The sequence below is a fragment of the Mya arenaria genome, chromosome 15 (genome assembly GCF_026914265.1).
Source record: "Mya arenaria isolate MELC-2E11 chromosome 15, ASM2691426v1".
NCBI lineage: Eukaryota > Metazoa > Mollusca > Bivalvia > Myida > Myidae > Mya > Mya arenaria.
In genome coordinates, this window is record NC_069136.1 from 37,877,218 (window position 1) to 37,901,802 (window position 24,585).

Consider the following 24,585-nt stretch of genomic DNA (forward strand, 5'->3'; position numbering starts at 1 on the left):
TGCATCAACCTTTCAGTTTCAGTGTCAGTGCAGAAATGTAGTATATATAATCTTTGACTAATAACAAACATTATCCAAAGTAAAATTATACTGTAGTTTATCTGGGCATTCATGTTATACTATTTTACAGCGTGTGTTTATTAAATGCACATGGTGTTTGATGAACATCATAAGTCAATGGGATCCCAAGTTGTTGTAAAAATGTCGAATTAAGTTAATTAATGCAAACTTTCATCCGAATATCATCTTTTCGATGCTGTAATACTCATGATCTTTTTGTCTTCATTCATTATAATACTTTGTTATTAAAACGGCTGCACATATCCTTCTTGACCGTTTGTCCTTGACTTATAAAAAATATATTGAGTATACATGTGTATCAAACCTTGAATATGCATCAGTCAACAAAACTACTTACTTCTAGAATCTTCTCTTCGTTTATATTCCTTGCCCTCCGATTGTCTTCTGTCCATGCTCGCAAAACAGCTATAAATCAAATCTGACTAGATAATCGATTATATCTCTACAACCTATCTGCACCAGCCAAGATGGAGATACACACACATATATATGAAAACAGGATTCCCACAAAAGCTATTTTCAGCTGACCTATATATCCGCCGCTATTTTTAGCTCAGCTTCATACGTCACGATGTTGTCGATTCATTTTACTTTACTGGTTATGACATTAAAGCTGCACTTTCACAGGTTTACCATTTTTACAACATTTTTATTTTTTGTCTTTGAAATAGCAAATTTTTGCGTAATTATCTGCAAACAAGTGATATAAGACTACTGACAAAAAATCAGATCGTAGATTTTCATATTTCCATTCAAAAAATAATGTTTTATGGCTTAACCGTTACTAACGGTTTAAGAAAAATGCATTCAACAATATTTTTGAACTTAAATATAAAAATCTGCGATCTGATCTTTTGTCAGCAATCTTATATCACTGCTTTCCATGGTTTTTCGCAAGAATTTGCTCGTTCCAAGACAAAAAATAAAAAAGTTGTCAAAACGTCCAATCTGTGAGAGTGCAGCTTTAAACTTAGACTAATATTCCTGCGGTGCGAAAAAGCTTATAAATATAACAATTATTAAAACCTTTTATCTATAAGTAGTGTGTCCTACATTCAATAACTTAATCAACTTGACCTAATAGGTAGTTTTTATTTTATCTTTAAGGCCATTATAATGGTTTCTTTGACATGCCTGAATAAAAAGCATATACTTAAGTCGGATTTATTATTATATTTAGGAGAATTGACCACTGGAATTCATTTAATTATGCGTCTTTATTTAATTTATGCATCCGTTTTTCATTTGACTCTTTTTGCATCTCAACTTCCACTCTTACTTTTAAAATATTTGAAATATTCTATGTAACCGGGCTAAAGATTTTTTTCTCCACTTTTTCTCTCAGTAAAATGCTGTTATTGTTTTTCTTTCGTAAAAATAGTATGGTCGGTTCCTTAATTTTAGGGTCGGACGAGTCATCGTTTTTTTAATTTTTGTTTCGTACAATAACAATGACAGCCCAGGCATTGGTCATTCAGTCACCAGCGGAATTGTTAATGCCTCAATATATAATATATCGCTCGGGCGAACACATTTTGGGTTCCCCAGAAAAGGTAAGTGCTTAACTTTCGAAATCAGGAATAAATTATTCAAAAGATAAGGGGTGGATAGAAGAAGATTTTGTTTTAAAATACATGCAACGTTCACCAGCAGATCCGGGGCGGAGAGAGGTCTCGGAGGGGTGCGAATCCGACGCCCCCGCCCACACACACAACCACTCCCTAAAATTGTTCAACTTAACATTTCATGTCAATATCATCGGGTAGAAAAAGTATAAACAAATTACACCAAAATTCACATTCATAGACAAACAATAGACAAACCCTCTTACCATGACTGATCCCCAGGGAACGGAGCGCGTGCCTTAAGGTTTTCCTCGAGAGTGGGCCCCCTCCAACGTCAACTCATCATGCAAAATGAATCAGGTGGAGACTGACTGTGACTGCTTGTCTGCCCGGAAGTACAGGGAATTGAAATGCGAATCCTTTAACCCGCATAGTTTCTGTTGACTTACGAGCTTAAATGTATTCTAAGCATTCGGAACTCCTCGGCCATTTTTTCCGAAAACAACCTCGGATGTATTTGGACGGTGTACATACTCAAAAAGCGGAACGTTTAATTAAGTCTGATGCAAGTAGATCGAATAGTAATTTTATTTAGCAGTTAAAATTTAAGACTTAAATTTTGGAAATCTTAATTAATACAACTCTAAAACAATACAATTAATTAATGATTTAATAAAAAAAATACAAACTACTTTAACTACCGTCATACATCCGAGGTTGTTTTCGATATAAATGACCGAGGAGTTCCGAATGTTATTCTAAGCTGTGATTTAAATAAAACACGATACAGTTTAGCCAACTTTATGGGCTTGGTTAAACAGATATTAGAGACTGGTTTGTAATAATGATAACAAATATGTAGAATGTATGACAGACGTGCAATATTATTTTAATAATGCTGTAATAATAAAGAACACACTAACAACTGGTTGATATTATTATTAAGAAGTTCCTCCTGAAAATTACATGTATCTGCCTTTTTTCACACATTTTATGTGTATATCCTTTGAACGGTGCACCATACGTTACGCGATAATTGTTTTGCATTTCATTTTTCATATTTCGCATCATGCGCGAATTTTAGTAATCACATAACATATGTAAAAAATCGATTCCATCGCACATGTAGGTAGTCCATAAGAGGCGGGCCTGACTTTTCTTCACAGACAGCTAGTACAAGGTCTAAGACCACAGTTATTTTTACTATATGTTTCATATAGACACTAACCTGGCTTTTTACTTAAAAACAGCCCCAATTTGCAAAACAAGCAACTGGCTACTGGAGAACAATCCAGGACACAAATTTTAATCACAAGAATACATAAGGTTGACCAATGCGGTGTCTCACAAAACTAAGCAGAAATATATGACCCTGAGGTCAAGGCGGAAGGCTACAATTTTTTTTTTATATAGTTCAACAGGCAATGATATTTCTTTTTGCACGTTTACACTGAAAACTATCATTTTTTTGCAATACAGTGTGTCAAATTATGTTAAGCTCTAGGCAAAAAAAACACCCGTTTCTTCTCTTTCATTCAACATTAATAAAATATTGATACTTGAACACAAGCGCTCTTTTTCTATATCAACATCCGATGTTGGTCATCGGGGGAGGGGTCAACGGGGGCCAGATAACTGTGGTCTTGAGCCGGGGTCAACGGCGGCCAGATAACTGTGGTCTTGAGCCGGGGTCAACGGCGGCCAGATAACTGTGGTCTTGAGCCGGTGTCAACGGCGGCCAGATAACTGTGGTCTTGAGCCGGGGTCAACGGCGGCCAGAAAACTGTGGTCTTGAGCCGGGGTCAACGGCGGCCAGATAACTGTGGTCTTGAGCCACAAAACTAATCAAACATGTTATTCACTAGCGGATTAAGAGGGGTGCGCACCTGGCGCGCGCCCCATCTAGAATAGTCCAAGTTTACTTTTTTATTTCAATATTGGAGAAAAAATGTAATAAAATACCAAAACAATACACCAATTCCGACTACATATTGTTAAAATTGTCTGATGAGAATCACCTCAAACCTCCATGCTAATAGTTTATGCCATTTACTTTCGGTTCGGAGGTTAGGTGCGTATGCCAAAGAGTCTGCCTAAGTTACGCCCCTCTAACGTCAACTGCTGGAGCCGCCCCTGCTTTTGCTAACGTTTTATTGTCATTAGATTAAATATACTTTCTATTAGAACAATTCAACTATTTCTCTTGAAAAAATACCAGTAACAAAAACACTCACAACAAAGCCATAGAACATTGTTATTTTCGTTGTGTTAACCATCAGTGTGTGTATATCACGTGATAAATGACGTCATATATGCTACGTCGAAAGGCAACATTTTGCTTAAATTGAAGACTTAAATCAAAGATAACTTTTCTTTTACTACACCATTTTTAATGAAACAAAGGGCAGGCAATCTATGCCGCTTAAAGAGCCCCGCCTTCGTTTTATTACCGAAGTTTGATAAGGTAAATAGTTTAATCAAACACTTCGACAAACCTGTTTCCAAAACGATGTTTTGACAGTGCTCCGTCAGACGGTCGTAATGTGAAAAGGTTTGTCGTGGTGTTTTAAGAAACTAACTAAACTTTCAATCAAGCTCTGGTGAAAGACCGAAGGCGCGATGCTCCGTAAGCGGCCTAGACTGCGCTATGTTTCATTCAAAATGGTGAAAAATAGTGAAGTTATCTTTGTTTAAAGTCTTCATTCGAAGTAAAATATTGCCTTCCGACGTAGCATTTAAGACGCAATTTATCACGTGGTATACACACACTGACCATGTTAGCACTTATTTAGAACAACAACAACACCAAAGAACACGCAAAAAAAACGTGTATGCATTCAAGATTCAGGCTCTTACAGGTGATCTATGTAAGGTTTGCGAATTCCACTTGGTAAGTAACACATTAACTGGTTAACTAGATAGTATTCGTGTTATCAGTTAACTATAAATGCATTCCAGATTCAGGCGCTAACAGGTTATCTAGTTATGGTTTGCGATTACCACTTAGTAAGTAACATACTAACTGGCATTCGGAACTCCTCGGCCATTTTTATCGAAACAACCTCGGATACATGTATGCCGGTACATCAAATGAGTAGTTCGTAATTTTCTGAATAACATCATTTATTAAATGAAGTGGTTTAGCTTGTATTTATTAATCTAAGTTTAAATTGATTGCCAGTGAAGTGTATTATTGCAAACATAATAAAGACTCCCAAGGGTTAAGTCATTAAGTTTAACTGCTAAATTGAAATTACGACAAAATCTTCTTGCAGTTGACTTAAACATACCAATTTCTGAGTATGTAAACCGTCCAAATACATCCGAGGTTGTTTTCGATAAAAATGGCCGAGGTGCTCCGAATGACTAACTGGTTAACTAAATAAGATGCGTGTTACCATTTACTAAGTGAAATTCGCATATCATTAGTAGATAGGCATTGTATAAATATAATAGGGTTATTTGTACTGCGTTTAGATCCGGGAGGTTGTATTCGACTCGAATGGATTTTTGCAGATTCGGATTTCACGAGACGTGAGCCGAGTGAAATCAAAATATGCAAAAATCCACGAGAGTCGAATAAGACATTCCGGATCAAAACGCAGTATTAATAACCCTTTTATATATACATTACTGGTAAGATCACTTAAAAGCCACATGTTTTCATAATAAATGTCATTTTAACGACGCACTGTTTTGTTTTATGACGTCATTTTAACATCGTGCAACGTTACTTGTTATGACGTGACGTCACAAGAGTGGAATACGGCCGTATTGCACTGGAGTGGAAAAAGGACAACCGTATTTTTCGATATGTATTGCGTGTGGATTTATGATGGGTATATAATAATTTTTTTTTATAAAACGTTGCCAACCCCGCGAAAATTAACCAAATAACATACATATATATGGATGTATATGCTTACAAAGGTATCCTTTATATTTAATAATTGAAGTCATATAAAAATGAAAAACAACAACAACACCACTACACTTAATGTGGCTTAGAAAAAGTTTTATAACAGTCTATGCTGAAACTAAAAACAAGTTTTATTTTTATTAGGTCTTATGTCTTCCTAGGTTTGGTTTTGGTAGGTCAAGTTCTGATGGAGATGGTCCGGGGACTATTACCCCTTGTGGCAAATTGTCGTCTGGAACTCGGTCAGGTCCCGATTCTGAGTTGTATGGTGAGGCACTTCCACCCTCTGAAACATATTTAATCATATTGTTCACATTAAATCCTAGGAGAGGAAGAAATACAGGTGCTTCTGAACATATTAAATCATATTGTACAAATTTAATCCTAGGAGAGGAAGGAGTACAGGTGCTTCTCAACATATTAAATCATATTGTACACATTTAATCCTAGGAGAGGAAGAAATACAGGTGCTTCTGAACATATTAAATCATATTGCACACATTTAATCCTAGGAGAGGAAGAAATACAGGTGCTTCTGAACATATTAAATCATATTGTACACATTTAATTCTAGGAGAGGAAGAAATACAGGTGCTTCTGAACATATTAAATCATATTGCACACATTAAATCCTAGGAGAGGAAGAAATACAGGTGCTTCTGAACATATTAAATCATATTGTACACATTTAATCCTAGGAGAGGAAGAAATACAGGTGCTTCTGAACATATTAAATCATATTGCACACATTTAATCCTAGGAGAGGAAGAAATACAGGTGCTTCTGAACATATTAAATCATATTGCACACATTTAATCCTAGGAGAGGAAGAAATACAGGTGCTTCTGAACATATTAAATCATATTGCACACATTAAATCCTAGGAGAGGAAGAAATACAGGTGCTTCTCAACATATTAAATCATATTGTACACATTTAATCCTAGGAGAGGAAGAAATACAGGTGCTTCTCAACATATTTAATCATATTGTACACATTTAATCCTAGGAGAGGAAGAAATACAGGTGCTTCTGAACATATTAAATCATATTGAACACACTTAATCCTAGAGGAGACGGGAGTACAGGTGCTTCTGAACATGTTAAATCATATTGTACACATTTAATCCTAGGAGAGGAAGAAATACAGGTGCTTCTGAACATATTAAATCATATTGAACACACTTAATCCTAGGGGAGGAAGGAATACAGGTGCTTCTCAACATATGGAATCATAATTATTGTACACATTTAATCCTAGGAGAGGAAGAAATACAGGTGCTTCTGAACGTATTTAATCATATTGTACACACTTAATCCTAGGGAAGAAAGGAATACAGGTGCTTCTGAACATATTAAATCATATTGTACACACTTAATCCTAGGGGAGGAAGGAATACAGGTGCTTCTGAACATATTAAATCATATTGTACACACTTAATCCTAGGGGAGGAAGGAATACAGGTGCTTCTGAACATATTAAATCATATTGAACACACTTAATCCTAGAGGAGGAAGAAATACAGGTGCTTCTGAACATATTAAATCATATTGTACACACTTAATCCTAGGGAAGAAAGGAATACAGGTGCTTCTGAACATATTAAATCATATTGTACACACTTAATCCTAGGGGAGGAAGAAATACAGGTGCTTCTGAACATATTAAATCATATTGTACACACTTAATCCTAGGGAAGGAATGAATACAGGTGCTTCTGAACATATTAAATCATATTGTACACACTTAATCCAAGGGGAGGAAGAAATACAGGTGCTTCTGAACATATTAAATCATTTTGAACACACTTAATCCTAGGGGAGGAAGGAGTGCAGGTGCTTCTGAACATATTAAATCATATTGTGCACACTTTATCCTAGGGCAGGAAGGAGTACAGATGCCTCTGAACATATTAAACCATATTGTACACACTTAATCCTAGGAGAGGAAGAAATACAGGTGCTTCTCAACATATTAAATCATATTGTACACACTTAATCCTAGAGGAGGAAGGAGTACAGGTGCTTCTGAACATGTTAAATCATATTGAACACACTTAATCCTAGAGGAGGAAGGAATACAGGTGCTTCTGAACATATTAAATCATATTGAACACACTTAATCCTAGAGGAGGAAGAAATACAGGTGCTTCTCAACATATTAAATCATATTGTACACACTTAATCCTAGAGGAGGAAGAAATACAGGTGCTTCTGAACATGTTAAATCATATTGTACACACTTAATCTTAGGGGAGGAAGGAATACAGGTGCTTCTCAACATATTAAATCATATTGTACACACTTAATCCTAGAGGAGGAAGGAATACAGGTGCTTCTGAACATGTTAAATCATATTGAACACACTTAATCCTAGAGGAGACGGGAGTACAGGTGCTTCTGAACATGTTAAATCATATTGTACACACTTAATCCTAGGGGAGGAAGGAGTACAGGTGCTTCTGAACAAATTAAATGATATCGTACACACTTAATCTTAGGGAAGAAAAGAATACAGGTGCTTCTGAACATATTAAATCATATCGTACATACTTAATCCTAGGGAAGGAAGGAGTACAGGTGCTTCTGAACATATTAAATCATATTTTACACACAAAATCCTAGGGGAGGAAGGAATACAGGTGCTTCTGAACATATTAAATCATATTGAACACACTTAATCCTAGAGGAGGAAGGAGTACAGGTGCTTCTGAACATGTTTAATCATATTGTACACACTTAATCCTAGGGGAGGAAGGAGTACAGGTGCTTCTGAACATATTAAATCATATTGAACACACTTAATCCTAGGGGAGGAAGGAATACAGGTGCTTCTGAACATATTAAATCATATTGAACACACTTAATCCTAGGGGAGGAAGGAATACAGGTGCTTCTGAACATATTAAATCATATTGAACACACTTAATCCTAGAGGAAGAAGGAGTACAGGTGCTTCTGAACATGTTAAATCATATTGTACACACTTAATCCTAGGGGAGGAAGGAGTACAGGTGCTTCTGAACAAATTAAATCATATCGTACACACTTAATCTTAGGGAAGGAAGGAATACAGGTGCTTCTGAACATATTAAATCATATCGTGCATACTTAATCCTAGGGAAGGAAGGAGTACAGGTGCTTCTGAACATATTAAATCATATTTTACACACAAAATCCTAGGAGAGGAAGGAGTACAGGTGCATCTGAACATATTAAATCATATCGTACACACTAAATCCTAGGAGAGGAAGGAGTACAGGTGCTTCTGAACATATTAAATCATACTGTACACACTTAATCTTAGGAGAGGAAGGAGTTCAGGTGCTTCTGTACATATTAAATCATATCGTACACACTAAATCCTAGGAGAGGAAGGAGTACATGTGCATATGTTACATATTAAATTATATTGTAAACACTTTATCCTAGGGTAGGAAGGGATCCATAATATTTTCCAACTTGAAGGAACAAACTACAATCGGAAGCCATTGGCTCGAACTCGCTTGGCTCGAATACCTCGATGTTCGAACTAGATGTTAAGGACTGATGTCTTAAAACTAATGGTAAACATTCCCACTTGGCTCGAAAATATCGAGGGTTAAGATATTTGCTGGTCCCTGGAAGTTCGAGCCAACGGGGTTCGACTGTATGATGTAATAGTTTGATGACATAAAGTAAAATCTTGATACTTAAGAATGGGCAGGAGTGAGCGTTCATAAAAATAAACAATGCAGTCGACGTCGGAACGGGATTTGACAAACCTTTTGACTATTAGAACTCGAAATTTTGATGTTTTACGAACTAACTATTTAAACTTAAATTAAATTAGATCTTGTTTCACGAATAAGTTTCTAAGAAGAAGAAAGAAATCCACTCTGGTCAGATACATGTAGAACGTTTCTGGTAAGACCGGTATCTTTATATATATGGCTTGCAGATTACCAAGGCGCACCTGTCTTGTTCGTTTTCGATAGGCGTGACTCCATTCTGAACTCCTCGGCCATTTTTATCGAAAACAACCTCGGATGTATGCCGGTACATCAGTTAAAGAAGTTCATAATTTTTTTAATTAAATCATTTTAGAAATGTAGTGTTTTAGAATTGTATTTATTGATCTAAGTTGAAAGTGATTGCCAGTGAAGTATGTTATTGCAAACATAATTAAGATTTCCAAGAGTAAAGTCATAAAGTTTAACTGCTACATAAAATCACTACGCGATCTACTTCCAGCGGACTTAAACGTACCTCTTTTTTAGTATGTAAACCGTCAAAATACATCGGAGGTTTTTTTTTGAAAAAAATGGCCGAGGAGCTCCGAATGGCGTGACTAAAGTGAATCACATCCATTTTTAAATTAATTTAATGGCTTTTGACAATTATACCTAATCATTGATTTCCGTGAATAGGGTATTAAAGAGTTTTGTTTGATACTTAACTGTACACTATGAAGATAAAAGGAATGTTACAGAAAAAAACAACTTTCTTATTCCTTCTTGATATAACTCCATTTATAATATTTATATAGCGTTTTCCTCTTAAACACGATAAAGCCATGGATGCTTTGAAGGCGGGTTTACCACAACCGGATTCAGAAATTGACGTTCGTGGGGCCTAACAAAGGGGTGCAAACTATTTGCATGGGGGTTTGGGGTTACCTCTTCAATAAAATTTTAACAATTTGTAGTCCAAAATGGTACATTTTGAGCGTATTTTATAACCCCCCCCTATAGAATATAAAGTAAAATTGAACGATTATATTGCGTCCCCCCATCTAATCCCGCGTGTGACAACCATGAATTCAAATTTACATAAAACACTCATGAACCAAGAGATTACCTTCAAATAAATATATTGGTGCAGGTTATGCACCAGTCAATTGTTACCACGCCCCCCAAGTTCGGGGTATACCAGGGATGGCCGGGAAAATGGGCCGTGTTCACCTTCAAGGTGACCCCGCAGTGTCGGTTAAATGCGTCGGTTTTGTCTTCGCACCAAAAAAAAACGGGAAATGGGCCTAACCTAGAGTCCATGGGGTGCGGGGGCATTTGGTGGGGATTTTACCAGCAGTTCCTCCCCGCAGGGCGGGATTTTACTTGGCGCGCGCGAAAGTCAAAGTCCCCGCCATTCCCAGGATCTGGGGGCCGTGGTTTCCATGGACTTTTGCATTAATGTTCACAAACCTTTATCCAATAACTATGATTAATTAAGATTTAAATAAACGGTGTCAACGGAGAGTTACATCCCTTTGAAGAACAATTTGCCAGGGCTGGGATTATCAAACGGAGTTTAATGGAAAGTTGAATAAATCGTTCTAATATCAAGCAGAAATGTAAAATCATATGTACCTCTACAGTATGAGATTATGCAGTTTCATTTAAGTATAAAAGCAATCATAAACTTTGATCACATATACAATTTAAAGTGATTGTGACATTCAGTGTAATTTAAAGAGAGATAAAATGTGTGTTAAGAAGTGAATCTGTTAGTTTTACAACAATGCACCAGTCAATTGTAACCACGTCCCAAGGTCCAGGGCATAGCAGGGACTTTGACTTTCGGTCCAGCCAACCCCGGGTAAAATCCCCGCCCGGGACGAACTGCTGGTGAAATCCCCGCCAAATGCCTCCGCACCCCAGAGACCCTAGGTAAGGCCCATTCCCCGCTATTTTTGGCACGAGGATAAAACCACCGCATTCACCCGGAACTGCGGGGCCATTCTGTAGGTAAAAACACGGCCCATTTCCCCGGCTATCCCCGGTATACCCCCGGACCTTGGGAGGGGGAGGGGGACGTGGTTACAATTGACTAATGCACAAATGGTAAGCACCACCAATACGCAATGAATTCGCAGTGGACATGCTGATTTTACTCGGTTAGTGAATCATCGAGTTATCTGCCATTATCTGCGGTCGCGATACTAAGATATAAAACGCAAACAAACTGTGTAAATACAGCAAGTAAGTTTAATATCTCCAATAAAACTATCATTTGAATGAAATTTAGCAGTTGTTATAAAGAAAAAGCGCATCCATTTAACAATAAAGCTTTTCTAAGTCTGATGTTGGCTTTAAATGACTTGAAATATGTTCAACTCTTTAAAGAAACATTTTGAAATGGGTATGGCGGTGACCGTTGACTCTACAATTAAAGTGGTTCGCCCACTCATGGTTTTGATTTTGTAAATTAGGATCTTTGTGACCCTGTCAAGGTCTTTTAAAGTGACACTCTTATTTAAAGTCAAGCTTGATCACTCAATACTTGCTGACCTAATGTCTTTCATATAGCAAGAAATAACAACAGAAAGTGCTAGACAAATATTGTAAGGGAGGCAACCCAATCCACAGTTACAATATATCAGTGTGCTAGTTCTTTCCCTTTGAAATCCAAAGACACCAGCGATTATTGTTTCAAGTGACACTTATTCAGAATCAATACATACACATGTATAACAAACATCAATTTTGACTGATTGACCTTTAACTTCTTACTAAACAATGCATTTATGAAACATACTAAATACTGATAACATGATTTTAACCGTGTATTTAATAGCAGAATGTGCAAATTATTAAATGATTAGTGAATGCTAAACTATTTACTGTGGTCCACCATAGTCACATAAGGTAGATATACTGTGTTTTATGCTCATTTCTTTCAAAATAAACTCGATATCCTTCATAAGAACCATTGGTTTCCACATTTATCCATCCTTTTTGGAATATTAAAACAATACTATTAATTGTGGTAAATCCTTTTGGGAATAAGAGTGCATCTTTAAGGATTGCATTTGCAATGCATCATTGAATCGTAAATTTCCGTCTAATTTCGCTTATCTTCCGAAAAGAGTCGTTTAAAGCCAATATTGTCAATGGTGGATGGCTTGCTTTAATGTACCTTAACCCTACTTGTCTTTATTTAAAGCTGTAATGGCTTTAAGTAGTTGAAAAAATGAAAGTATACTTACTTGATACTGATGACGTACGATCGGTGCCATTGCATGATTGTCCGTCTTTCTTCTTCTCTAAAACAAATGGTTCAAAGACATTGTTTAATGTTAGAAATAGGAAATCATATGCCAAATAGAAATGATTATGCCGGAGTAGCATACTAACAGATCAAACATTACTATGATATGCGTCTTACATATTAATGCACCAGTCAATTATAACCACGCCCCCCCCCCCTCCAGGTGCGTGGGTATACTGGGGATAGCCGGGGAAATGGGCTGTATTTTTACCTTCCCGGTGGCCCAGAAGTACCGGGTGACTGCATTGGTTTTGTCATTGAGCCCAAAATAGCGGGGAATGGGCCTTACTTAGGGTCCCTTGGGTTCGGGGCATTTTGCGAGGATTTTACCATCAGTTTGTCCCCGCAGGGTTGAGATTTTACCCGGGGTAGGCTGGACCGAAAGTCAAAGTACCCGCTATTCCCCGGACCTAGACGGGGGAGGGCGTGGTAACAATTGACTGGTGCATAATATACACGATATACCCGCCGTATTTGTGTTCATGTGGGCCTACCAAAATCAATACGTGTATGCCACGTTTATAACGTCATATATGCTACGCCGGAAGCAAATTTTGCATAAAAGGGAAGACTTAAATCAACCATAACCTTTGAATTCTATTACTACACCATTTTAAATAAAACAAAGGGCAGTCTATGCCGCTTAAAGAGCCCCGCCTTCGTTTTATTACCGAAGTTTGGTAAGGTGATTAGTTTTATCAAACACTTCGACAAACCTGTTTCCAAAACAATGTTTTGACAGTGCTCCGTCAGACGGCCGTATTGTTAAAAGGTTTGTCGAAGTGTTTTAAGAAACTTAACTCTAAATTAAACTCTGGTAAAAGACCGAAAGTGGGGCCCCGTTAGCGGCGTAGACAGCGCTATTTTTCATTTAAAATGGTAAAGAAGTAGTGAAGTTATCTTTGTTTAAAGTCATCATTTGAAGCAAAATATTGCCTTCCGACGTAGCATTTATGGTGCAATTTATCACGTGGTATACACACACTGAAAATGCTGTAGGGTGGTTAAATGAATAAAATGATACATATGCGAATGAAAACATTTTCCAGAATGAAACATAAGAAAAACAGATTTGATAGCACATGTCACTTTTAAAATAAATTCTCAAGATGAATGAATATATACGTTTGTCTTTCTCATTTATGACTAGTAGTATCAAATATATCATTACATATAAGTATATGTTTGAGTTCATTTGGCACTCTACTGAAAATGGAGCGGGCGCAGCGAGGCCACGGGCCGACGTTTAACTTATAACCGTGACTAAACTCAGTCTACAACATTTTGACGTCATCTTGAAACACACAAAATATGAGGTGTTTGAATAGTCACTTACATGCCATTCTATCTAAACTTGGATGAATTTAATTTATGTTTTGCAGTAACAAATAACGCAAGTTCACTATTTCAAATAGTGAATTAACTTTTTGATAATTTTCAGTGTTAAGAATTTTTAGCACGCTCTTAATTTCAAATCAAACGTAGAGGGCTGGGGCTCAATTTCAAAGACGTCATTTCTGAAATTATATTACTTTCGCATACAATTTGGTGCGCCTTTATGAAAACAACAGTATTATAATGAAAGGCAATAATTTAAAATAAAAGTTCGTTTCAGTGAAAGAGTGCAATATATACACATCATGAACACCAAAGTTAATGAAATCACGCATGGCTAAGCTACTCGCCAGATGAGCGTAGCTAGCCCTCTATTCATGTGGATTCATAATTGTGCTACGGGGGTTTGGGGTCATGTCCCCTCGGAAAATTTTGAAAACCATGGAGCAATCTGGGCGTTGTGAGGTGCTTTATTTAATACGAAAAATGGTCAGTTTTAGGATCATGTAGTCAAGTACGCTTACCACAACTCTCGCTGACTTTTTTTGTCTAAACATGAGGATTTAGCTGCCTACCCGCGAATAGGCAGCTACGCGCCTGTCGCCAAAACATATCTTTGGTACTCACTCATTGATTTATATAACGCTCTTACGTACGCTTACCACAACTCTCGCTGACTTTTTTTTGTCTGAACATGAGGATTTAGCTGCCTACCCGCGTATTGGCAGCTACGCGCCTGTCGCCAAAACATATCTTTGGTACTCACTCATTGATTTATATAACGCTCTTACGTACGCTTACCACAACTCTCGCTGACTTTTTTTGTCTGAACATGAGGATTAAGCTACCTACCCGCGTATAGGCAGCTACGCGCCTGTCGCCGAAACACGCTCTTACACGACTTATACAAACATTCATATATATTTTTCACAAATCGTTTGAACAAAACTCGTTTTAATCCGTTTTAACATATAATTGTCTATATCAAATAATGCAATCAGCTGATGTTTGATATAGGTCTTACTTCGTTATAACCCGTTTTAATATATTATGATTGTATAAAAAGTATAATGGAGTTTTGATAATTGATATATCTGTTGAATAAAACATGCTCAAACGAAAAAGGACAAACCATGGCATAATAACATATTGAGAAAAACTCACCTGTTTTAGAATGTGTTTTTCCCATAATGTCGTTTTTAAAACCACCAAGAAATCCTGCTTATATTCTAATTATCCAACCATACCAGGGGAACATACAGCATTTTAAAACACAACAAATATGATTTAAATGATTCACCTTTATTTCCACGTATATTGTTGAGTATAACTACCTGTGTGTTTATTAATAGTTAAATCAATTCCTATTGAAAATAGATCAGTGTATCTTATATCAATCGGTATAGCTTAAACTTCATTTGTAGCATTGACTTTAAACCGTCGCCATTTGGTCTAATTGTCTAACGTTAAGTAGAGCTTTATAGACACAGTTCATTTAAACCTTTTCTGAACCAAAAAATTCTAAAAAGATATAACCAGAGAAAACATATAGTCAGGACATTAATACTAAGCTCCAATTACACAATAAGAGTCGAATGTAAAAATATATAGGGTAGTCGGGAAACGGGAAACAAACAGGATTTTGGTAACGTCTTAAGTCCGTTCTTATACATGCTTCAATTTAATTTAATAACCTACAATCAGAAATAAAAGTGTTGAGTCTGAGTTCATTGTTGTAAAAGAAGTACTAACAATTTATTTTCTTAAATTTGGAGGCGGGAGAGAAGACCCTGCTTGTGTGGTATCTGAGGTCACTGTTGACGGGAAGGGGCCAGTAATTGTTGTTGGAGATACCACTGTTGCTCCAGAAATTGGCACGGGAACAGCTGGTGTTTTCTTTTCTGATCCTGTGGCTCGTGTCTTTATTTTGTCTATTGATCTGAGATTCCTTGGTTGTGGAAGCCATTTTGGAACTGAATCTGGATTTACTGTGAAAGAGAAGAGGCATAGATAAACAATGCATCATTTTCAGAACTTACTTTATAAAATAGTTGCAACACTAAGTTTGATGCAAAGCATAAAGGACGCCTTTGATTTTATAGCATGGCTTAAAGGAAGCAGATGCAGTTTACCAGCATACCAAGTTTGGGGTACCTGGATACAAGTAGTCTTCAGTTATTTAACGAAATCGGATTTTCAGCTAAGGTCACCACGTCATTGACCTTTGACCAGCTGACGTAAAAAAGGTTGTGGTGTTGGTCACATTTGAGTGACCTCTTCCAAGTTCGAGATCTCTAGGGCTAAGCTTTTTACTCAATTAATGATAATAAAATGTGTATTTTTAGTTTACGGTCACAACGACCTTGACTTTGTACTCACAAACCTCAAACGCAAAAGGGTTCATATGCTGGTCATAACCAACCCGCTTACAAAACGTTTACATCCCTGGGTCATAGCGTTCTTGAGATATTGTTCTGCAACCGATTTTCCGTTTACGGTCACCACCAAATTGACCTTTGATCCACTGACCTCAAAATAATATTGTACATTTGCTTGTCATACTAAGTACACATAAAACCAAGTTTGAGGTCCCTGAACCAAAGCGTTCTTCAGATATTGAATGCAAAACCGATTTTAACTGAATGTCACCACGACCAGGACCTTTGATACACTGACCTCAAAATCAATATAGTTCATATCCTGGTCATGACCAACCAACTTAGAAAGTTAAAGGTGCATGGGCTTAAATGATTTTTTATATCGGAAACCGGTTTTTAGCCGAAGGTAATATTAAGGTAGACATTGAGCTTTGACCAACTGACCACAAAATCAAAAGGTTGTTTCTGCTGGTCATGACCAACATGCCTACAAAGTTTAAGAGCCCTGTGCCTAAGGGTTCTACAAATATTAATCGCAAACCGTGGGGATGGAAGGAGGACGAACAGACGACCAGATGATTATATGCCACCCTTTTGGGCAAACAACCCACAGTGCTGTAATACTGAAAATTATAAACTTCAGGTTTTATGTTTTTATTTATGAGTTAAGAGGTTAAAGCTGCACTCTCACAGATTGAACGATTTGACAACTTTTTTATTTTTTGTCTTAGAACGAGCCAATTTTTGTGAAAATTCATGGACACAAGTTAAGATTGCTGACAAAAAATTAGATCGCAGATTTATATATTTAAGTTAAAAAATTGATGTTTAATGCATATTTATTAAACCATTAGTAAACCATTCTGACGTCGCGTATCCACGAGAAAATAGAGAAACAAACTTTTATAATGTCCGGCTATTTGGTTTCAATAAATGTACACATGTACACAACACCGTAAGAAAAAATTGTCGTTAACAATTTCAACACCTACTTATCAATGAAACACATGGCGTCTGTATATGCATAAGTTGTCGAGTTACGTGTGTCCTTTATGTATAATTGTAAATATTTAAGGTCAAATAACTCAATCGAAAGTTATATAGGATATATTATTAGGGCTTCTGAATTTCGTCAAGAAAATAGCTTAAAGCTGCACTCTCACAGATAATACAATTTTTACAACTTTTTTTATTTTTTGTCATGGAAGGAGCATATTTTTGCGTAAATATCTGCAAACCAATGATATAAGATTGCTGACAAAAGATCAGATCGCAGATTTTCATATTTCTGTTCGAAAATCAATGTTTTATGGCTTAAACCGTTACTAACGGTTTAAGAAAAATGCATAAAAAATCAATATTTGAACTTAAATATAAAAATCTGCGATCTTCTTTTTTGTCATATGACTGGTTTCCATGGATTTTCGCAAAATGGCTCTTTCCAAGACAAAAAAAGTTGTGAAAACGTTATATCGGTGAGAGTGCAGCTTTAAGACTCGTTAACTAACATAATAATCATGGAGTCGTTGAATAAAAATGTATATTATGTGACTCGTTACAAATCCTATATATCTAAAAAGGTTCCTACTTATTCATAAAACAGTCGCATATCCATATTCGTCTAGTATTGTCAAAAACAGACATATCCAGAGGGAACTAAATACTAAATGGTCAGTAACTATTCGGAACTCCTCGGTCATTTTTATCGAACACAACCTCGGATGTATGCCGGTACATCAGTAGAAGTAGTCCGTATTTTTTAAAATTTCATCATGAACCAAATGTTGTTATTTTAGCTTGTATTTATTAATCTAAGTTTAAATTGATTGTGAAGTGTATTATTGCAAACATAATTAAGATTCCCAAGAGTAAAGTAATATGGTTTAACTGCAAATAATAAAATACTACGCGATCTACTTGCGGCGGACTTAAACATACCGATTTCTGAGTATGTAAACCGTCCATATACATCCGAGGTTGTTTTCGATAAAAATGGCCCAGGAGCTCCAAATGGTAAAAAATAAAGTAAAAATACCAGTTTGAGGCTCCATGTTGGAGGGAAGATCTTCTTCGCTCGGACCCATGTTGGCATCCGGCGTTGTGCAGGTCTGGCTTCGATTCGTTCTATCATGGGCCGGAGGTGAAATGTCAGATTGCAACGGCGGAGGCGGGCGGGACTGAGACATCTTCGTCGTCGCTCACGCTATTACGGCTATAACTGTCTATGACACGAGGCGACTGCTGCTAGCGGCAGTTTTGCTCCCTGGTGCACGTCTTTTCGTCGTATTAGCACGATACAGTTGAATCCCGTTTGCTCGAACACGCTTGGCTCGAGCTGCATGTAAAGGACCGGTTTCGTTAAACTTAGTGAAAGCATTCCCGATTGGCTCAAATTGTCCGAGGCTCGATGTATTTTCGCCGGTCCATGGAAATTCGAGCCAACGGGGTTTGACTTAGACCAAATAATTGTACGTTGACGGATTTTTTTAATGATTTTTGATATCGTAAATCCTTCACATACAAGTTGTTTTGTACCAAAAGTGGGTTGGTAACTATCGTTTTATTGGAAAGGTAAATCATGTGTTTTAATGCATTTAATGCTTGTTTTGTGCAAAATAACTTTGCACTTACATGGTAAAATATGAAAACCTTTATTATCCATTTCAAAGATTAAATACTTTACTAAACACTATTTCAATATATTTTTTTCAAATCCCCCGGGTTTTGCACAAACCCGTTTAGACGTTAGGGATTGAAAGAATCCCGTATAACACGTATATTATTTTAAACTGTACTTAGAAATGATAGTAGACTTGGAACAATACTGTACAACTACGAAACTACGGAACCAAAGCCAGCGAATGGGTTTGGTTTTAATCTACGAATCAAGATTGGAAAATTTGGCCTGATTAAACAAAGATAAGGTATTAACATAATCAATAAACCAATATTTTGAATCAAATGAATTTATGACGCCTAAAAAATGAACAAGCTACCTTCTTGAAATGTTGAAGAGGAAAGAGGAAGTCCTGAGATCCGCGCAAGTTTTTTTCTTCCTTTTATTCAGTCTGGCAATGGGCTACGAAATCAGATTGGTAGAAGGTACTGGCACCACGATGAAACTGATTACACGAATCTGTAACCAGAATAAATACGAATTAAGTAAAATCTTTAAGTTTAATAAGATTATATTCAACCGTATTGCCTGGTTTTAGAAAAAATGTTGTGGTCTTGCCCATAGCATAGTTACTGAAAATAAATCATGCGACAAAACCTTTTTCAGACTAAGTTTAATGTAAACGAATATGAATTAAAAAGAAAAATACTAACTGCTTACCCTGTTCATGCAGAAAATCACTACCCTGTTTGAAGCTAAATGTCTGAAACATCTAGTGTCGATTGCATACTGCTGTATTGAAATCGATTCTCAAAATAAGGAAAATCATTCAAAATAAGGAAAATCATTCAAAATAAGGAAAACCGCAAACTATAAAGACATACATGTATGTACTGCTATCACAGTGACTTTTAATGGAACATACTTTTGCTTTATATTTATACATAATACAGAAACCTTGGACATGAATGACCCGCCAGGTATAATCATTGACCAATATCGCTGAAACTTTCAGTGTCCCTCAAAGCGAGCCTCTATGAAATAATCTAGGTAAAGTTAAGTCTTCATATCGTTTGTATGTATTTCAGCTCATAGGTGCCCCTCACATAGCTTGGACACTTATGCACCCCCCCCCCCGGTTCGGGGAATAGCGGGGACTTTGACTTTCGGTCCAGCCAAGCCCGGGTAAAATCCCCGTCCTGCGGGGACAAACCGCTGGTTAAATCCCCGCAAATATATATAATAGACAGGGTGATCATCTTGTTTTGTTTACACTGCTAGAAAGGAAAAATACTATGCTACAAGACAAATATAATTTTTATCCTGGTTTCTGCTACAATTCTAACAAAACCAGACGAAATTCGTAGACTCAACACTGAAAACATTAATTACGAAACAATGATGAGGTATTTCTCCTTAAGCTCGTTAAATACAGACCGACATGAAACTTTGCGAAAGGATACAGGAAACATACTTCACACGAACAAGTATCCCGGAAAGATATTCGATTCCCCCGCACGCCGGTCTATAGGCCACCCGCGTTCTAAAATTATCTGTTATCCGCGTGTCATCTCCTGGGCAGTGGTTACCATGTAGCCACCTTATTAAGCAGCACATACTGCGGGGTATGTGATAGGTAAGATATATCATTTAAGTGTTTCATTGAACATATAACATATTTGTGCCGAAATAAACTTTATGCTATGTACGTTATGTTATGTTATGTTATGTTATGATATGATATGTTATATTGTGCTATGCTATGCTATGCTATGCTATCCTATGCCAGATATGCTATGCTATGTTATCCTATATAGTGTTATGTTATGTTATGTTACGTTATGTTATGTTATGGAATGTTATGTTATGGAATGTTATGTTATGTTATGCTGTGTTATGTTATGTTATGTTATGTTATGTTATGTTATGTTATGTTATGTTGTGTTATGTAATGTTATATTAAGTTAAGTTGTGTTATGTTATGTTATGTTATGTTATGTTATGTTATGTTATGTTATGTTATGTTATGCTGTGTTATGTTATGCTGTGTTATGTTATGTTATGTTATGTTATGTTATGTTATGTTATGTTATGTTATGTTATGTTATGTTGTGTTATGTAATGTTATGTTAAGTTAAGTTTTGTTGTGTTGTTTTATGGTATGTTATGTTATGTTATGCTGCGTTATGTTATGTTATGTTATGTTATTTTATGCTATGTTATGCTGTGTTATGTTATGTTATGTTATGTTATGTTCGATCCCCCGCACGCCGGTCTATAGGCCATCCGCGTTCTAAAATTATCTGTTATCCGCGTGTCATCTCCTGGGCAGTGGTTACCATGTAGCCACCTTATTAAGCAGCACATACTGCGGGGTATGTGATAGGTAAGATATATCATTTAAGTGTTTCATTGAACATATAACATATTTGTGCCGAATTAAACTTTATGCTATGTACGTTATGTTATGTTATGTTATGTTATGTTATGTTATGTTATGTCAGCTGTTACACTAAGTGTTGTTCCCTTGCCTTTCATATTATAAATTGCACTTTTTTCATAATGTATAGTTTCAAAGAATTGCATATTTAAATGTACTTCGTTGATTATAATATGTTATTGTTTGTGAATGACATTAGCACTAACACCATCACGTACAGATATATACACAAGAAAACTTTCATTTATTTTTTTTTCATTCTTTTTTTCAGGCTTTTGTTCATTTTCATAACTGATCGCCATGTATATATGCAGAATGTTCAATTTATCAATGATCAAGGGTCATCTTTGACTTATATCATTGTCTTTATTATGTGAACTGTTTTATACGAAATAAACTTTGTTCTGTTCTGTTCTGTTCTGTTCTGTTATGTTATGCTGTGTTATGTTATGTTATGTTGTGTTGTGTTATGTTATGTTGTGTTGTGTTGTGTTGTGTTGTGTTGTGCTGTGTTGTGCTGTGCTGTGTTATGTTATGTTATGTTATGTTATGTTATGTTATGTTATGTTATGTTATGTTATGTTATGTTGTGCTGTGCTGTGCTGTGCTGTGCTGTGCTGTGTTATGTTATGTTATGTTATGTTATGTTATGTTATGTTATGTTATGTTATGTTATGTTATGTTATGTTATGTTATGTTATGTTATGTTATGTTATGCTGTGTTATGTTATGTTATGTTATGTTATGTTATGTTATGTTATGTTAAATTGTGTTATGTTATGGTATGTTATGTTATGCTGTGTTATGTTATGTTATGTTATGTTATGTTATGTTATGTTATGTTATGTTATGTTATGTTATGCTGTGTTATGTTATGCTATGTTATTGTTATATTTATGTACAATAAGTGTAATGTGAGTAAATTTACTCATTTTAGGAACACTGAACAGCAATAGACTAATGCCATATATGGTTAAGAGTGCCCTGTACTCGTGGCCGCCTCCCGAAACCACACACTTCGGTGCGGCTACTGACTACAGAACAGACGACCAGATGCACCTGTTGTCCGCCACTATAATCGTTTTCATATTGACATGTGTTTGAGCTTAAACAACGATGGCCGAAAAACAATAAATGTTGTATAAATTCTCCTTCTTCAAAAATACCATATATTAATGTAAAAACCTTTTTTTGCATTTGTAAACCAGTTTTTAAACATTTAGCAAGCTAGTTCGACACTGTTACTAATACCCAGTTATAAAAAATGAGTTTTTGTCGACAAAAGAGAACGATAGAAAATCGTGTGCAGACCCGGGCATTCTAAGTACCTACATTAAACTAAACCAGTAACTGGTCACCGGGAACATTTGTTTCTTAAACAGCAAAGGCATACAAGGAATTATCTTGACGATTTCTTTCTTTAAAGTCAATTTATTGATCTATCTATAAAAACAACACACATAAAACCAGACATAATAATCACTCTACACACATCAATCAATTGATATTGCGTAGCGTAAAGTAATTTGTCAGGAATTTGAAAATCTTTATACAATAGATCGCACATTTGTTCTCCCGATGATAGCTAACTTTTTTTATTTCACATAGTTTTATTGTTTTTAAATAATCTACCTTATATTCAATTAAATAATGCTGGAAAATGTTTCTGTATGATGCATTAAAATAGCCACAAATACTCTCCGAAATTGTAAAAAAGTGACGACCATTCACAGCACCAATGTGTTATTACTATGCATCAGTGTTTGTATACAACGTGATAGTTTGCATCATAAATGCTACGTCGGAAGGCAATATTTTGATTAGAAAAAAAGACAAAGATACCTTCACTATTTCTTCACCATTTTAAATGAAACATAGCGCAGTCTTACGGAGCCCAACCTTCAGTCTTTTACCAGAGTTCCATTGAGTGTTTAGTTTTATAAAACACTTCGACAAATCTTTTCACAATACGGCCGTCTGACGGAGCACTGTCAAAACATTATTTTGGAAACAGGTTTGTAGATGTGTTTGATGAAACTAATGACCTCATCAAATTTCGGAAATAAATCAAATGCAGGGCTCTTTAAGCGGCATAGACTGCCTATCGTTTCATTTAAAATGGTGATGTAAATAAAAAGTAATCTTTATTAAGCATTATTTAATTGAATATAAGGTAGATTATTTAAAAACAATAAAACTATGTGAAATAAAAAAAAGTTAGCTATCATCGGGAGAACAAATGTGCGATCTATTGTATAAAGATTTTCAAATTCCTGACAAATTACTTTACGCTACGCAATATCAATTGATTGATGTGTGTAGAGTGATTATTATGTCTGGTTTTATGTGTGTTGTTTTTATAGATAGATCAATAAATTGACTTTAAAGAAAGAAATCGTCAAGATAATTCCTTGTATGCCTTTGCTGTTTAAGAAACAAATGTTCTCGGTGACCAGTTACTGGTTTAGTTTAATGTAGGTACTTAGAATGCCCGGGTCTGCACATGATTTTCTATCGTTCTCTTTTGTCGACAAAAACTCATTTTTTATAACTGGGTATTAGTAACAGTGTCGAACTAGCTTGCTAAATGTTTAAAAACTGGTTTGATTTAAGATTTCATTTTAAGCAAATTTTTGCCTTCCGACGAAGCATATATGGCGTAATTTATCACGTGGTATACATACACTGTGCATGTTCGAGAAATATTTTTAATGCTGCTTACTTAAGTTTATTTATTACATTAGCAGAAATAAGACCAAATAGATAATGTCTATTGTTCTATAATAGAGTATATGCGATATACGTGATGCAAGACACCATATTCGGGTTCGAGCTTTGCTCGTTCGCCTTTATGGTTTCCTTTGTCTCATATCGGGTCACCTAGTAGTCCAGTTACTTATAATATACTGGTGTAACTACTGTCACTGTTGAAAAGAAAGATTCCATATTTCCCCCGTAAACATTGCGGACGGGAAACACTTTAATGGTGATGTAACTACTGTCACTGTTGAAGAGAAAGATTCCATATTTCCCCAGTATACATTGCAGACGGGAAACACTGTAATGGTGATGTAACTACTGTCACTGTTGAAGAGAAAGATTCCATATTTCCCCCGTATACATGCAGACGGGAAACACTGTAATGGTGATGTAACTACTGTCACTGTTGAAGAGAAAGATTCCATATTTCCCCCGTATACATGCAGACGGGAAACACTGTAA

At 36.0% G+C, this 24,585-nt stretch overlaps 1 long non-coding RNA gene across 1 annotated transcript; it reads right to left on the reverse strand.

Annotated features, from left to right (window-relative positions):
* Window positions 1–3,559: 3,559 nt before the first annotated feature.
* Window positions 3,560–19,739, reverse strand: LOC128219563 (uncharacterized). Its single transcript, XR_008258581.1, has 6 exons — window positions 19,644–19,739; window positions 19,303–19,442; window positions 18,342–18,641; window positions 15,093–15,916; window positions 12,532–12,588; window positions 3,560–5,851 (listed from the first exon to the last, which is right to left on the reverse strand). It is a non-coding gene; the product is annotated as an uncharacterized LOC128219563 (long non-coding RNA).
* Window positions 19,740–24,585: the final 4,846 nt, after the last annotated feature.